A 17,021-nucleotide genomic window follows, 5' to 3' on the forward strand; every position below is an offset into this window, starting at 1 on the left:
AGGTTTTGAAGAAGAGATTAGATAACCATTTGTCTGAAATGGTATAGGGTTTCCTGTCTGAAAAAGGGGTTGGACTAGAAGACCTCCAAGGTCCCTTCCAACTCCGTTATTCTATTCTATCAATCTAATTGGTAAAACCCAAAATCAAAGTTTCATTCTTTTCCATTTCAAGCACAAAATTCAGACACGGTTTTTGTGTGGACCAAAATAATATTTCTCCACCTCAGCAATTTTAAGATATGTAGGCTTGAACTCCCAGAAAAGATGGTTATATGCTCGCATAGCAATCCTTCCTTTCTATGTCAAGTGTATTCAAAATACTTCAACAATGTTGGGCTTTTGTTTCTAAGGTTATTAATTTGGTGATTGACATCGATTGACTAATGATTCAGCTTACCTAAAAATTAATTACAAAAGAATTATCCACTTATACCTAATCTGGAGGGCTTTAAAACATCTTTTTCCCCCTTTTTAGTAGCAATTTTCCTAAATGCATTGCGGCAGGATATTACGGCAGCTGGAAATACAATTTTTCTGGGTTTTTGCACTATCATTCCTTTTAATTCATTTAATAAACCTTTAGCGAGGTGAAGAAGGGAGAAAAAATATTTCAGATGCAGGACAGGAAAAGCTCAAGACATTGGGATCAAAAATGAATTTCATATGCAACAGAACGAATTCTTCCGTGATTTATATTGTTGTGTCATCGTGTCATTAAGGGAAGGGCTGCATTTGCATAATGACAGTTATGCAAATAAACCAAGCTCATCATTTGTCTGCCTTTGTGTCATTTGCACTGGCTGGATGATGTATCTGAATCAAAAGCCTTTCGGGAACCCTAATAGACTCTACTCCTAATTAATCTGTTAAAACGAGATTTTAATATACGCGCACGTACTGTGTGTGGGGGCAAAGGAATTCAGAAGGAAAGGGAATAGTCTAGTAGTCTCTTGGGCTCAGTATAATTTTTTTGGGTTGGGGGAGAGAGATGATTGTAAGCAGTTGGTGATTTAAAATGGATTTGTAAGCGAGATTTGTGCAGATGAGTTCTAAATGTACAGCTATATAAATGAATTTAAAGTGTAGATCCAAAAACATGGATCAAAAACATGAAGTCTGTAGAGATTCTCCATCACCCAGGTCAAGCTTGTCCCAAGGGTGCTTTGTTCAGGAGGCAGCTGGACTTTCTTGTTTTTTTTTCTTTTTGAAGACTTTTCACTTCTCATTCAAGAAGCTTCTTCAGCTCTGGCTGGATGGTGGGGAAGGGAAGGATTTATGCTCCTTGCAGACAGCTGGTCATTTGCATCCTTTTAGAGGGTCGTTGAGGCCGCCTGGAGGTTTTATCTGTGTCCTTGGGGGTCCCCTGAGTGGTGCAAATGGTTCCTGTAATCTGCAATTTTTTCCTTTGGAAATCCATTCCTACTCACACAATATTCCGAGGGTGTCCATCCCAAATTGCATAGCTAAAAGTCAGTAGAGATTCTCCGTCATCCAGGTCAGGCTTGTCCCAAGGGTTCTTTGTTCAGGAGGCAACTGAATTTTCTTGTTTTTTTCTTTTTGAAGACGTTTCGCTTCTCATCCAAAAAGCTTCTGACATTCCCCACTATCCAGTCAGAGCTGAAGAAGCTTCTTGGATAAGAAGCAAAACGTCTTCAAAAGAAAAAAAAACAGAAAGTCCAGTTGCCTCCTGAAAAAAGCACCTTTGGGATAAGACACGAAGAGAGGTTCTTTTATTATCCATCAGTTATGACGTAGCTGGAGTGTAATGACTTAAGGACTGAATATATTGTTCCTTATTTCATAGTTAAAGAGCAGAATACACACTCACCCTCAATTTATTGTTTAATCACGGGGGGAATAAAATGCCCATTTGGGAGAGTTGATTTGCGAGATTCTCTTTAACCACTGCCGTAAAAAGCAGTATAAAATGTTAGGTCTGGTTAGGCGTTGCTCGACTTACGATTGCAATGAATTATGACTTATGAATTCTAGCCCCAATTCTGGTCGTAAACTGAGGACTAGCTGTAGAACCTTTAACGTGCATTCTGTCCAGGGTTATCAACTGTGGTCGGTAACACCATCGGAAATGACTTAATGCAGCCACAAGGAATTGTGCAAATCGTCCAACAATGGATATATTCAATCAAATCTGTTTGCTCTATGTTGCCTAGGTTAATAATATTTTTTTCTACTATAGATTATTATTATCCTGGCAGCACAGATGTTGATTTAAACGGGTAACATATGTGGGTGATTAAGAGCTCTACATTTCTCCATAAGGTCGTATTTTGCATTTACACATCTTTAATTATTATTTTTTCCTGTTGCCAAGTCAGTTCTGCATGCTTGTTTCATAAAAAATACAATTGCAGTACAAATTGGATGGGATAATATTTCAGTGGAATACACAGCCCTGTTTCCCGCAGACTAAACAACTTCATTCTGCTTTTACAGCCCTGATTCTGGAACTGTAAACAGATAATTACCTCATTCTTGGCCTTTTCACTTGTAGCAGAAGCATCACATTTACAGTCTGGCATAGGAGAGCAATTGTGACTGAAGAGCAGAAGAGTAACGGCTGAAAAATATTATCTGATATTTTAATTGCAGTCAAAGATGCATTCTCTCTTTCCCTCTCTCTTTTCTCTTTCCCTCTCTCTCTTTCCCTCTCTCTCTCTCTTTCTCTCTTTCTTTTTCTTTCTTTCTTTCTTTCTCTCTCTTTCTCTCTCTCTTTCTTTCTTTCTTTCTATTTCACTCTCTCTCTTTTTCTCTTTCTTTTTTCTTTCTCTCTCTCTCTTTCTCTCTTTCTTTCTGTTTTTCTATCGTTCTTTCTCTCTTTCTCTCTCTCTTTCTTTCTCTTTCTCTCTCTCTCCAATACACACACACATTTATGTCCAATCCCTCTTGGATTTACTAAGAGCTACATAATACAGGCAATCCTTGACTTATGGCCATAATTGAGCCCACAGTTTCTGTTGCTAAGTGAGACATTTGCTTTGCCCCATTTGAAAGGCTTCCAAAATGAGTTTTGTCCCATTTTAGGACCTTTCTTGCCACAGTTGTTAGGTGAATCACTGCAGCTGTTAAGCCAGTCACACGGTTGTTAAGTGAATCTGGCTTTCTCATGGACTTGGCTTGTCAGAAGGTCGCAAAAAGGGATCACACAGCGACCGTCATAAGTATGAGTCTGTTGCCAAGTGTCTGAATTTTGATCATGTGACCACAGGGATGCTACAATGGTTGTAAATTTGGAATATGGTCATAAGTCACTTTCATCAGTGTCGTTGTAACTTTGAATAGTCAGGTAACTTCTCCTCCTCCTCCTCCTCCTCCTCCTCCTTCATCATTCCTCTCCTCCTCTTCCTCCTCCTCCATTTGGACCTCCTCCTTCATCTCCTTCTCCTTCTAATTCATAATTTCTCCTCATCACTCCCTCCTCCTTCATCATTCCTCTCTTCCTCCTCCTTCATTTGGTCGTTCTAATTCATCTCCTCATCCTTTTCCTTCTAATTCATCATTTCTCCTCCTCCCCTTCATCATTCCTCTGCTCCTCCGTCCTCCTTCTCCTCCCTCCTCCATTTGGTCCTCCTCTTTCATCTCTTTATCCTTCTAATTCAGTGGTGGGCAACCCGCGGCTCGGGAGCCACATGCGGCTCTTTACACCCTTTAATGCGGCTCTTCTGTGTGCCGGGTGTCCGCTCCCCTCCCTCCTCTCGGGCTTCAGAGGGAAGCTTCTGCAAAAGCCCGGGCGAGTGACAACCAATTTTGGTCCTATGACTGCAGAATGCTGCAAAATACCATAAATGCAGGCCAGTTGTTGAGTGTTTCAAATGTGATTGAAACACTCAACAAGGTGACCACAGTGTGTGTGTGTGTGTGTGTGTGTGTGTGTGTGTGTGTGTGTGAGAAAGACAGACAGAGAGAGGAACAGAGAGAGGGAGTGAGGGAGGGAATCAGAGAGAGACAGACAGACAGACAGACACACACACACAGACAGAGAGAGACAGAGAGGGGGAGGGAGGGAGAGAAAGATAGACAGAGAGAGAGACACACACAGAGTGAGTGATTAAGTGAATGAGTGAGAGACAGACACACCCACATACACAGAGTGACAGAGAGAGAGGAAGGGAGGGGAGAGAGACAGAGGGAGAGACAGAGACAGACACACACACACACACAGAGTGAGTGAGAGACAGACAGACACACACACACCCAGAGTGACAGAGATGGGGGAGGGAGGGAGAGAGAGACAAAGAGCCAGAGAGAGAGAGAGAAAGAAAAAGAAAAAGAAAAAAAGAAAGAAAGTGGAAGAGAGAGATGAAATTAAAAACAACAACATACAAACCTGACTTACTCAAACTATCCAAGGAAATGCAAGGCCAATGTTCACATTAGTGGTTGTGACTTTGTCAGTCAATGTCAGGATGTAATTTTCTCTACATTGTAAGGCAAATTTTACGGAATTTAACGTTATCGATAAATAATATCGTTCTAAAGTTTTTGTTTTATTAGTTGTGTTATTTGTATCCTCCCGACCTATGTGGATACTTGCATGCAGAATATTCTCAATAAAAACTTATTGAAACTAAAAACAGTGTACCATCCTATGTATTTTCGGTTTTAAAAATGTGGCTCTCAAAGTAAATTTCAATTGTGGTTTTGGCGAGATTTGGCTCAGTTGAAAAAAAAGGTTGCCCACCACTGTTCTAATTCATCAGTTCTCCTCCTCCTCCCTCATCACTCCTCTCCTCCTCCTCCTCCTTCATCATTCCTCTCCTCCCTCCTCCTTCATTTGGTCCTTCTAATTCATCTCCTCGTCCTTCTCCTTCTAATTCATCATTCCTCTTCCTCTTCCTCCTCCTCTCAAAACACCCAAAAATCCAGGTTCCCAAAACTACACTTTCCCCCCATTTTTTGTTTTTACGCTTGGAACCCTATTCGAAGAACCAGGAAAGAAAAGCAGGGCTAATTTTATTCTAAGTGGCTGAGTCACCCTCTTATCACCCTGCCACAGACGCTTTGTAAAGCTTGAATGAAATAAATGAATATCCGAATAAAAATATAGATCAGGCGATACCTTTTCTCGGGCCAAATATTTCCGAACCCGATGAGGAGAGAAAGCACTGGGAGCATTTGTGTTTGGCTGAGCGACAACTTTAAGGACAACCTTTGTGGGCTACAACAGTAGGAAATTAGGACTTTACAGCTGCAGGCAAGACTTTTTGGCTCCTCTTTGTAGTGTTTTCCTCCTGGTGTTACTTCCTCTGCTTCTGATAGTGTGAGATGGCCTACATTTCAGCGAGCGGATTTGGCCTGAGCTTTTCACAGAGAGCTTTGCTACATAAGCCTAAAATTAGACGCAGAACAATCCCCGCTTCGGAGGAGCTCCAAAGTGATCCCGCAGAAGGAATCTGGTAGCACTTTGCCTGACTACCGAATTCGACCGATAAAGGAGGATATTTGTAGCTCCGGGTTGAAATGAAAGGACTTTGGTGCTCTCTGAGCTTGGTGGTTTTCTTGCAGACGTTTCATGACCCAACTGGGGAACATCATCAGTGCTAGAAGGGAGAGAGGTGTGTGGAGAGGGGTGTGTGGAGAGGAGTGTGTGGAGAGGAGGAGGAGGAGGAGGAGGAGGAGGAGGAGGAGGAGGAGGAGGAGGAGGAGGAGGAGGAGGAGGAGGAGGAGGAGGAGGAGAATGGCTGTGAGGTTCCTTGGTGCTCTCTGAGCTTGGTGGTTTTCTTGCAGACGTTTCATGACCCAACTAGGGAACATCATCAGTGCTAGCCCTGATTACATTTGCAAGAAAGCCACAATTTCTCATAACAACTTTTGTTAAAAGGCAGATGCTTTTGAGCATCCTTCATCAATAGCATGGAGAGGCCAGACTGGGGTGGGATTTAAATAGGGATTATGAAGGGAGCCCTCTTGACCGGTGGCTACCAAACCTGGCCACTTTAAGATGGGTGGACTTCAGCTCCCAGCATTCCCCAACTAGCTTGCTAACAATGATTGAACTGGTAGATCTTCTTTATCTCAAAGTTAGTCAGTAAACATAGAACTAAGGAGAAATTTCCTGACGGTTAGAATAATGAACCAGTGGAACTTCTTGCCTCCAGAAGTTGTGAATGCTCCATCACTGGAGGTTTTCAAGAAGAGATTGGACAAACATCTGCCTGGAATGGCATAGGGTCTCCTGCCTGAGCAAGGGCTTAGACTAGAAGATCTCCAAGGTCCCTTCCAATTCTGTTATTCTATTACATGACGGACTGCATTGGTTCAACAACTTAACTAAGGTGTGTCCCAAAAGAATGAGGGATTTACTTCATTTCTGTTCATTTTTTCCCCTTACTTTCTCTGGTGTTTACAATCCCTTTGTATCGGTACACTGCCTATTTTCCTTTCCCGTCCCTCCTTCATCAGATCTTCGGTGCTCTCCTTCAACAGCTTGATGCTCAACAGATTTGGACTTTGGCTGTCCCAAATACTCTGAAGTGGTTCAGGGTGCGAAGGGTGCTAACACCCATCTGCTTATTAAACTTTCTCTGGACTGGGCTGGTGACCTGGAATTGAGGGGCGAAACAGATGATGGGCATCAGAAAAACTCCACAATATGCCCGTGTCCAGCTGCTTAGGCTGCCCAGCTGTCGAGGTTTCAAAATAGGCCAGCAAAGAGATGTGCAAAGATTCCAGAAATAAATGTATAATAACAAAACCTTCAACATTTTTTTTCCTGGCCCAGACTTATACTAGAGAAGGTGATGGTAATTTTAGTTCCCCTCTTTCACTTTTTATTTACAAATAGTTCTCAACTTACAAACATATGAAGAATGGGATAGAATCAGGATCACATGAAGTGTTAAAACATGGTTGCAGGAACTGGGTATGTCTAGTTTAATGAAAAGAAGGATTAGGGGAGACATGATAGCAGTCTTCCAATATCTCAGGGGCTTCCCCAAAGAAGAGGGAGTCAAACTATTCTCCAAGGCACCTGAGGGCAGAACAAGAAGCAATGGGTGGAAACTAATCAAGGAGAGAAGCAACTTAAAACTAAGGAGAAATTTCCTGGCAGTGAGAGCAATTAAACAGTGGAACTACTTGCCTCCAGAAGTTATGGATTATTCCAACACTGGAAGTTTTTAAGAAGAGATTGGACAACCATTTGTCTGAAATAATGTAGGGTTTCCTGCGTAAGCAGGGGGTTGGACTAGAAGACCTCCAAGGTCCCCTTCCAACTCTGTTATTCTATAACATCAATTTAGTGACTATTGAAAGTTACAATGGTACTGAAAAAAGAGACTTAGGACCACGTTTCACACTTCTGACCATCGCAGCATCCCCGTGGTCACCTGATAAAATTCAGACGCTTGGCAACTGACTCATACTTATGACGGTTGCAGTGTCCCAGGGTCACGTGATCCCCTTTTGCGACGTTTTGACAAGCAAGATCAACGGGGAACCTGGATTCACTTAACAACAGTGCTACTAACTTAACTGCAGTGATTCACTTAACAACCGTGGCAAGAAAGATTGTAAAATTGGGCAAAACTCACTTAGTAACTGTCTCGCTTAGCAGTGGCCATTTTGAGCTTATGCAGTCATAAGTTGAAGAATACCTGTATCGCGGACTGAGCTGCCATAACAATTCATTCCTTCCCTTCCACAATCTTCACTACCTTCCTTGAGAACAGTTGAGTTAAAATTTGCTGCTTCGTGATACTTAAAACTTGGCTTTCCTGTGTAGAATTAAGCAACTCTTGCTAACTTTTCACATCTGTTCTAAAACCCTTCGATGTATCATCCAATATTTGCTGGTTCCTCGTGGGATCCCTGAGTCAAACTGTTGGCATCCAAGGTTAACCAAATCCTCCCATCTAGCCTTGAAAATAATACGCTCAAATAGATTTGAAGCACTGCAGTTGCTTTGTAAATCAGGTTCCCTGGAAAAGAACTGTAGGGATTAAACTTCTAACATTACTTCCTGGTAAATATGTCCTTTATGTTCATCCTTAAAACCAGGATATGTAGCTGAGGTGGTATTTAGACGGTTCGGACCAGTTTTGACCGAGGCTTCCCAAGAGCATGAAGCAAACCCTTTTAGTAATTGTGAATTCTGCTCTTTCCCGTCCAGCAAAGTCTTTCAAGGGAGGATTTACAGTCACAGACCTTATCTGGCTTGGAGAGCTGCCAGGCTGATATCTGCAGAACTTGACCAGGAGTTTCAGAGAGTCACAAACCAATTAAGCGAACTAATTGTCTCCTGCAAACTCCACTCCCCTTTCGCTCCTCTTTTATTTCCTCTGGGAGGGGCCATTCATCGTCTGGACTTACTCCAAAGTTGACCCCTGTTCTATAGCTGTTCCCTTCCTCTGGCCACTCTGTGCATGAGCACACTGGGAACAGGCTCCAGCTGTTCTTCTGCCTCACTGAACTGGTACTGGAAATCACGGGTGCTGTCCTATTTAGGCATGTTTTCGAGCCAAAATGCATCCGCAGAAGGCCAGGCGCATGTGTGGACGGGGTGCGTGCGAGCGAAGTGCACACCTGCACTCACATTTGCAAACCGGCAGGGAAAGTAAGTGCTGTGCAGCCTCGTGCCAGGATAACCTGCTCCTTTTCCAACATTTTCAGTGACAGATGAATGTGAAATGAAATCCTTTCCAGCGGGAAAAATCAGAAATCATTAGTCATGGATCTGTTTAGTCAGCAGGAAAGAATAGTTTATACACAATCAGGAACGTAGCAGGTTGCACACATATCCTACATAGCATTATCATGTTGGCATGTGTTACACACCAACACAATCCCCTCCCCCTCCTCTGGGAGATTGTCATTTTACACAAACCTAGTTGCTTTTTTCCCAGTTCGCTCTGAAAATAGGCTTCTCTGAAGCCTCAGAAGCAGATATCAAGGGGAAGTGGAGTTAAATCTTTGCTGCACAAAACCCTCAAAATGATGGAAGCTTTGAATGCATTAATGCAGGCGAATCTACTTGTCCCAGGATAACGTTTCTGGATCCGGTCTGGGTCGCTCACTGGGACCAGAGATTTAGTTTTCTGAGTTTTCGGACTCGTGGCTCAGAGAACTTCTCTCTATCAGAATGTGTGCTTTGGGCTATTCTGTCTGGGTTATTTATGAGGTGCCTGGTTGTGTGTGGCTTTTTAGTTGTCGATTCGGGTTTGGATGGCCTGCTATTAAGTCATTATTTCCTTGGGCTGCAAGTCCTTGCCTCCTAAGTACTTGATAAGCTGGTTATAAATCAGCATTCCCGTGAAGATCCCGTTTCCCAGGCTTCAAGTTTTTGTCCCTGAGCGTTCAACAACCTGAGTAGCTGCAAAATGGAATGTGTGTCCTTGTTTGCTGCAATTTGACTACATTTTGGGTAGTAAGCAGCATCTACACATACAATCTAGATCAGGGGTGTCCAAACTTGGCAACTTTAAGACTTGTGGACTTCAACTCCCAGAATTCCCCAGCTGAAGTCCACAAGTCTTAAAGTTGCCAAGTTTGGACACCCCAGATCTAGAGATCAGTCAGGGACACAAGTAGTCTAAGGATCATATCTTGTTGGAACATATGAAATGAAACTCCTCTGTTTCCGGTATAAAGCAGTTTTAATCTTTTTTTAATTTTAAGAGTGACTCAGGATCACTCTGCCCAGATCAAACATGCTTTCGTTTTTTAAACGAAATGCCGTACAGTGTGTGTAAACACTTTGTGAAGTCCTGGTACAGATAGTCCTTGGATTGCAACCATTTGTCTAGTGACTGTTCATTAAGTGGAAAAAAGTGACTTTTTCAGAGATTCATTTCTCCAAATTACCACTCTTAGGGATTTGGGAAAAGCGACAGCTTTTCAAGACTGCAAGTCAACCTCCGCTGAAGTTAAATCTCATCTTTGTTGTGTAGGAATGTGAAGTGGTCTGTTTTGGAAGGTTTATTGAAGAACGATTCTACGGTAAAAGCATTCTGTGATAGTGTGAGGTACGTTTCTCATCTTTTCCTGTTGATCAGCTGATCAGGTTAAGAAATAAACTCTTAAGACATGAGCGCTTATTTTTTCATGAAAAGACTAAGTAAAAGTAAATGTAAAGGTTCCTCTCGCACAGATGTGCCAGTCGTTCCCGACTTTAAGGGGCGGTGCTCATCTCCATTTCAAAGCCAAAGAGCCAGCACTGTCCGAAGACGTCTCCGTGGTCATGTGGTCGGCATGACTCAATGCCAAAGGCGCACGGAATGCCGTTACCTTTCCATCAAAAGTGGTTCCTATTTTTCTACTTGCATTTTTACATGCTTTCGAACTGCTAGGTTGGCAGAAGCTGGGACAAGTAACGGGAGCTCACTCCATTACGCGGCTCTAGGGATTCAAACCACCGAACTGCCAACCTTTCTGATCAACAAGCTCAGCGTCTTAGCCCTTGAGCCACCGCGTCCCTTGAAAAGACTAAACCTATCTGGGATTGTTTTTCAGAAGTGCCTCCCCATTTATATCTGAGTTTCAATGAGCATTGAAGTACATTAGAATTTATTTTATGATAAATAATTGCATAAATGAGTCCCTATTCATTCTGTGCTTTTAGCCTATTCTGTCACAGCTTTCCCTGTTCTTGTTGTTTTTCCTCCTCCTCCTCTCATTGTGCACAGATAAATGGTGTGTGTAATTTTGCAAAGTGAAGCGATGCGGATTTCCTGAATATTTATTTTCACTCTGTGGCAAACGAAGGTTCCCTTTTTCCCAAGTGGCCTCAAACTTTGTCGATCTTGTTCTCAACTTTTAGAAAAAGAATACCAAATAAGCATCCAGCATCAACATTACTTATTATTTAATGAATGAGGAGAACATGGCAGAAGAGAAGTAAACATATATGCACAAGCCACATAATTTCATACAGAACATTAACACCATTGGCCTCCTAACTGGATGTCCAGATCAGCACTCCAGGCAATCTCCTGGAGTGGACAACCAATTAAATATGAGCCAATAGTGTGTGGCGGCAGCCAAAAAAGCCAATGCAATCCTAAATTGCATTAACAGAGGGATACAATCAAGATCAAGTGAGGTGCTAATACCACTCTGTAAAGCCTTAGTAAAACCACACCTAGAGTACTGCATCCAGTTTTGGTCGCCACACTATAAAAAAGATGTTGAGACTCTAGAAAGAGTGCAGAGAAGAGCAACCAGGATGATGAGGGGACTGGAGGCTAAAACATACAGTGAACGGTTGCAGGAACTGGGCCTGGCTAGTCTAGAGAAGAGAAGGACCAGGGGAGACAGGATAGCAGTCTTCCAATATTTGAGGGGCTGCTACAGAGAGGAGGGGGTCAAAGTATTTTCCAAAGACTAGAGAAGGATCAAATGGATGGAAACTGATCGAGGAGAGATTCAACCTGGAAATAAGGAGAACTTTTCTGACAGTGAGAGCAATCAAGTGCTGGAACAGAAGTTGCATTCGGAAGTTGTGGGGGCTTCATCACTTGAGACTTTGAAGAAGAGACTGGACTGCCATTTGTCAGAAGTGGTGTAGGGTCTCCTGCTTGGGCTCCGGGGGGTTGAACTAGATGACCTACAAGGTCCCTTCCAACTCTGTTATTGATTCTGTGATTCCTCTGGTGTTGCTTCATGCAAGTCTTCTAGGAAACCAGAGAATGCACATTGTGGGCAATCTTGCAGAATATCTTTAATAGTTTGCATTTCAGCACCACAATCGCAACAAGGGGACTCTTTCCTTTCCCACTGATACAGGGCAGGGGCACTTCTTCCAGTGTTACATCTAATTTTGTTCAATTTCGACCAGATAAACTGAAGCAAGTCAAAACCAGGTGGTCTGGTAGAGGGACCACTAATGGTCGGGCTTCGAGGAGGTACTTTGGACCCTTCCTTTCTCTCTTCCAGGCGTTCTCAGGGTTAAGCTTGGTAGATGTTAACCAAATGGTTGTTTTCCAAGCTTAGGACAGGTAGAGGAAAAAGGATTCCGCACTAGGAGGAGACTCTATGGTGGGGGAACTGGATATCCGGTCGGAGAGGAAAAAGGACACCACGCTAGGAGGAGTCTCTATGGTGGGGGAACCGGATTTCTGGTCCAGAATTGAACGGGGGGGGGGGCGCTTCCAGTTAGCCCTTTGAGTGTTTAAAGTTGCCGACCCTTTTCCTGGTGAATGAAGAGGATCTATTCTTTTCGTGGACACATGCCTACAAATTGAGGTTAAAAACCTCAAAGATGAAACAAAATAAACGACATCTGAGTTGTTGCAAGCATCCCAGCAACCTTCCTTCCTCTGCATCGTATTAATTTCAGCTAGATGTACATTTGGACATGCAATCCTATCTGACGGAGTGTCAGTTGGGTTTCCTCGGCAACAGTTCTGTATTCTCGGGCCCTTTCAAGCCACCGCAGACTTGATAGCATCATTTCCATGAACTGACATGGAGAAAATTTTGTGGAAGGGAGAAATGCACAAAAGAGCGGAACCTCGTGAAAACTCAGTCATTTTTTCCCCCAACTCCGGCTGCGAGAAAGCAAAAAACAAAACAAAACACCTTTGCTCTCCAAGCTATGATATTCCTCAGAGGCTTCTTGTTCCAACGGATGAGTCACCATCCACCAGAACTGGTCCTCTTCCAGGAACTGGCTGGAGAAGGAAGGGTTAAGCACCAAGCCAAAACATTCTTAGCTCTTCCAAGTGATTAGAAAACCTCGTTTGAACTTCAAGGTACGAAACTGAGAAACTGAGTCTCAGAGGTGGTCAAAAACAATGTGTTTAATTACAGGCCCAGGCGTTTCCTATCGCTCAAGAACACCCAAAACTATTTCCAGACGTGCAGCTAAGGCATGGAACTGTCCTTGCTTTTTAGGACAACTTCCTCTGGAAGTTATTTTTGTCCTGAGCGAGCTTCCCCCATTGGAGATCTTCCAACTGCGTTGGTCCAGCTGTGTCCTCTCGTTTTGGTACAAAGGGCAGAGGTCTAGAAAGGTTGTTGTGAAGCAGCTTGGATTGTCAGTAACGACAACAATTCCTGAATGGCAAAAATAATAATAATAACAATCTAGGTGTTCTGACCCAGCTCCCCAAACACGACAAACTCTTTGAAGTGAACTCAAAGATTCCTTTCTTTGGAGCAACGGCAGCCTGGCAAAGTTTCTCTTTCACATCAGGCTAACAAGTCCGTCCGTCCGGAAGATGAATAGTTGTCTGACACATCTGTTCATCTCCGCCCCCTGCCTTTTATCCCCACAGCTAAGGTGGGGCTTCGCTAGCAGTGGTGGCTTTTCTGCCCCAAGGACCTGCCCATAGATTTCCACTGCTCTCCTCTCCTCTGCCTTCTGGGCATCCATGGGTCAGGCACTGAACCCAGCTGTTCTTCCTCTTCCTCATCAGCCACCTCCAGACCTGGGGGCTGTGGACGCTTTACCTGAGGGCTGACCAACGGCCCAGGCACCCCTCCCTCCCTCCCCCCCTCTCTCCCAGCTCCATTCCCTTTTCCTCCTGAGAGCTCTCAGGTTGCCTTGAAGCTAACCTTGACTCCCACACCTCCTCCCCCTCCTCTGATTTGGGTGCTGAAGGGACCTGGGGCCAACAGGCCACAATACTAGGGTTTTCCAGTTTTGTAACCCATAACCTATAAAATAATAATAATAATAATAATAATAATAATAATAATAACAACAACAACAACAACAACAATAATTTGTTTTCTGCTCTGTTATGTATAGTTAAAGCTATGGTTTCCCTAATAGTAATGTGAGAGTTGGACCATAAGGAAGGCTGAGAGCGGAAGAATTGATGCTTTCGGATTGTGGTGCTGAAGAAGACTCTTGACAGCCCCCTTGGCTTGCAAGATGTCTGAATAGTCATCTTGAGTACTCAGACATCTTGACTAGTGGTTAGAGTGCAGTACTGCAGGCTCCTTCTGCTGACTGCTGGCTGCCTGCAATTTGGCAGTTTGAATCTCACCAGGCTGAAGGTTGACTCAGCCTCCCATCCTTCGAGGTGGGTAAAATGAGGAGTTTTGGGTTGTTGGGGGCCAGAGGCTGACTCTGCAAACCGCTTAGAGAGGGCTGAAAAAGCACTGCGAAGCGGTATATAAGTCTAAGGACTATTGCTATTGTTTGTATGGAGACCAGAGGTACAGTGGGTTGAAAGCAGAACTTTCAGCTTAGTTAAAAACAAGAACTTGGAAACAGCGTAGTGTAGTTCTGATAATATCTTAGCAGATACAACCTCGGTGGGGAGTAAGTAATTGTAGCTCTATTGCAAAATTAATTGGGGTGTGATAAAGGTTGTGTAATGTGAGCCCTGAGCTTTGAGCTATCAGTGCATTCCTTTCAGTCAACGGGGCCTTGTCACCTTCTCCTATCTCTTACTTCTCAAAGGGCTTGCTTAGCAAAGTAGAAACCCACTGATTTCGGTACTTGTCCTAAGTGTTCCCACAAGCACGCCTGGGAATTTTGACACCTGTGATGAAGCACAGGCCTTGGGTTGCCATTTCAACAGTTTCTTGATTATATGCACAGACATAACCAACCACCTGATGATTGAAATGCACTATTGTAATCTAATCGTGTCTTGCAATTTGTCAGCTTCGTATTTTTACGGTACCCGAAGAGAAGAGAAGAGAAGAGAAGGGAAAGGAAGGGAAGAAACAATAGAACAGAATAGAAGAATGGAAGGGAGGAGAAGGGGAGGGGAGAGGAGAGGAGAGAAAATAGAGTAGAATAGAGTAGAATAGAATGCAGAATAAAATAGAGCAGAACAGAACAGAAGGAGTAGAGTATAGAGTTGAGTAGAATAGAATAGAATAGAATAGAATAGAATAGAATAGAATAGAATAGAATAGAATAGAACAGAACACTTTATTTGGCCAAGTGTGATTAGTCCCTGGTACAGAAGCATTCAGCAAAGCAACAGAGAAATAACAATAGCAACAACAATAAAAGTGTGCAACCAGTAGAAGGGGCAAATAAGAGGTAATAATAAATGATCAATAAACACAAATAAGAGGTAACATTTCTACATTGACGAGTCAGCTACAGACAAGGGGCAATCTTGCATGAATAGGGCTCCCCAGATTTTTGCAGAATTGTGGGCCTACTTGGAAAGATGATCACAGGCACCCCCACAAATTTGCTACCATGAAGGATGCCCTTTGACCCAGCCCGTAACAAAGACCCTTTTTTTTGAAAAAAGAGAAACTGGTGAGGTTGACTTAAGCAGAGGCGAAGTCTCGGCCACAGAGTATAAATTGCACACATCACTACTGTTTTGCACACCTGAGTCCTTTTGCGTGTGACTTGAAAATCTGCAGTTTGTGTTGTTGATGAAGTTTAGTGTGGGGGGAGATAAATGTTTACAGACGTTCAGCCAGCAAAGTTTTGCCGGACGTATCAAGACTGAGTAATCCGCTTTGGATCCGGCCTAGATAATCTGTGCATTCCTTTTCGGCCGCCACTATCTGTTTTTCTGCTTCCCAGGAAGACAAGAGATTTACTTAAGCTCTAAATAGTTGTCCACTTCTTTGCTTTGAGGGAGCATTTGTGTCTCGGCAGCAAAAGTTTGACAATCAAATCTCAAAAACCAGCGATATTTTTGCTGAGTGCACAATCTCACCTTAGCATTTTGTGCTGAGCTCTGTTAGTAGTTACACACGGATGGCTTCTACTTGGAGAATGAAGATCGAATCGTTGGTGGTTGTTACAAGTCCTCCTCATTACTCCAATCATCTTCTTCAGTCTGGTGGAATAAATCTGTGCCGAACTGACACATTTGGGGCAAGACTGGACTCTGGTTTTGGTCGGAGTTGAAGATGAGTGAGTGGGGTTAGCTGAAAATATTTGCTGAATAACAACAGATGGTTAATTCTGCAGAAGCTATTTGATTCGGCAAATCACTAGGTAGCGACTAGTACTGGCAATCACATACAGTGAAGACTCTTTAAAGGATGTGGACAAGGCTAGCTTGCAGAAGAAAAGACTAACAGGAGATAGGTCAGGGGTCAATGAATGACTAAAACATTGCCACATGCCAGGAGGGAAAGAACTATCTATAGCAGGGATGTCAAACTCACGGCCCGCGGGCCGCATCCTGCCCACAGGGTGCTTAGATCCAGCCTGTGGGGCCAGTATGGAAAGAGCAAAGGACCATCCCACGGTGCCTATGCCAGTGAAAATGGAGCTTGGAGGGGGGGACATGCATGCCCTCCGAGCTCTGTTTTTGCTGGCAGAGGGCTATCAAAACAAACCAAAATGAAAGGAGAAATGTTTCCCCCTTTGCATTTGAGCATACAAGAAGGGACAGGAAAGGGAAAGAGGAAAGACCAAGAAAAAGAAGGAATGATGGGAAGAGAGCAAGGAAAGAAGAAGAAGGAAAGAGGGGAAGGAAAAAGAAAGGAGAATGAAGAGGGAAGGAAAAAGAAGAGAAGGAAGGAAGAAGGAAGGAAGATTATAGTGAGGGTCTCAACTGCCTTAGTAATTAGCCAACGCAGGTGCCCCTGACACAAGTCCTGTGTCATGCCCACCCCAGCCACCCCCTGTCAGGTTTCCGAAAGATGCCTTAATTAATTCATGAGCCTCGAGCCAAGTTTCAAAAGAAATCCAGTTAAGTATTAGGAACACCATTTCGGCAATATCCCATTGCAGTCAGATCTGACCTCATTTAAATTATGGCTGAACTTTGCCCCTGTTTCTTCCCTCCCCTCAGTCTGTGTCATAAATCACATTCCCCAATGAGGTGCACCCCTCCCAAGCCTGCTGCAGTAATCTGAGATCCGACTAGCCAAAGGTATGCGTTGAATGCACCTCCCCCACCCCTTTCCTCACAATGGCAACTTGATAACAGGCATACAAATGCTTTATGAGTTGACAGACCCACTATGACTACACCTACCCCAGCCACGCTCACTCCGGCCCGCCAAGGTCAAACGCAACCCTGATGCGGCCCTCAATAAAATCGAGTTTGACCCCCCCTGATCTATAGATATACCGTAGTTAGATGACAGAGAGAGGGAGATGGATGCAGGAGGAGGGGATA

At 43.6% G+C, this 17,021-nt stretch overlaps 1 protein-coding gene across 2 annotated transcripts in view; it reads left to right on the top strand.

Moving 5' to 3' along the window:
- CAMK1D (calcium/calmodulin dependent protein kinase ID) overlaps nucleotides 1–17,021 on the top strand; it is a 130,167-nt gene that overhangs the window by 39,528 nt on the left and 73,618 nt on the right. The gene's annotated exons all lie outside the window — the stretch shown is intronic.

Source organism: Natrix helvetica (genome assembly GCF_964273705.1).
Source record: "Natrix helvetica genome assembly, chromosome: 6".
Classification (NCBI taxonomy): Eukaryota; Metazoa; Chordata; class Lepidosauria; order Squamata; family Natricidae; genus Natrix; species Natrix helvetica.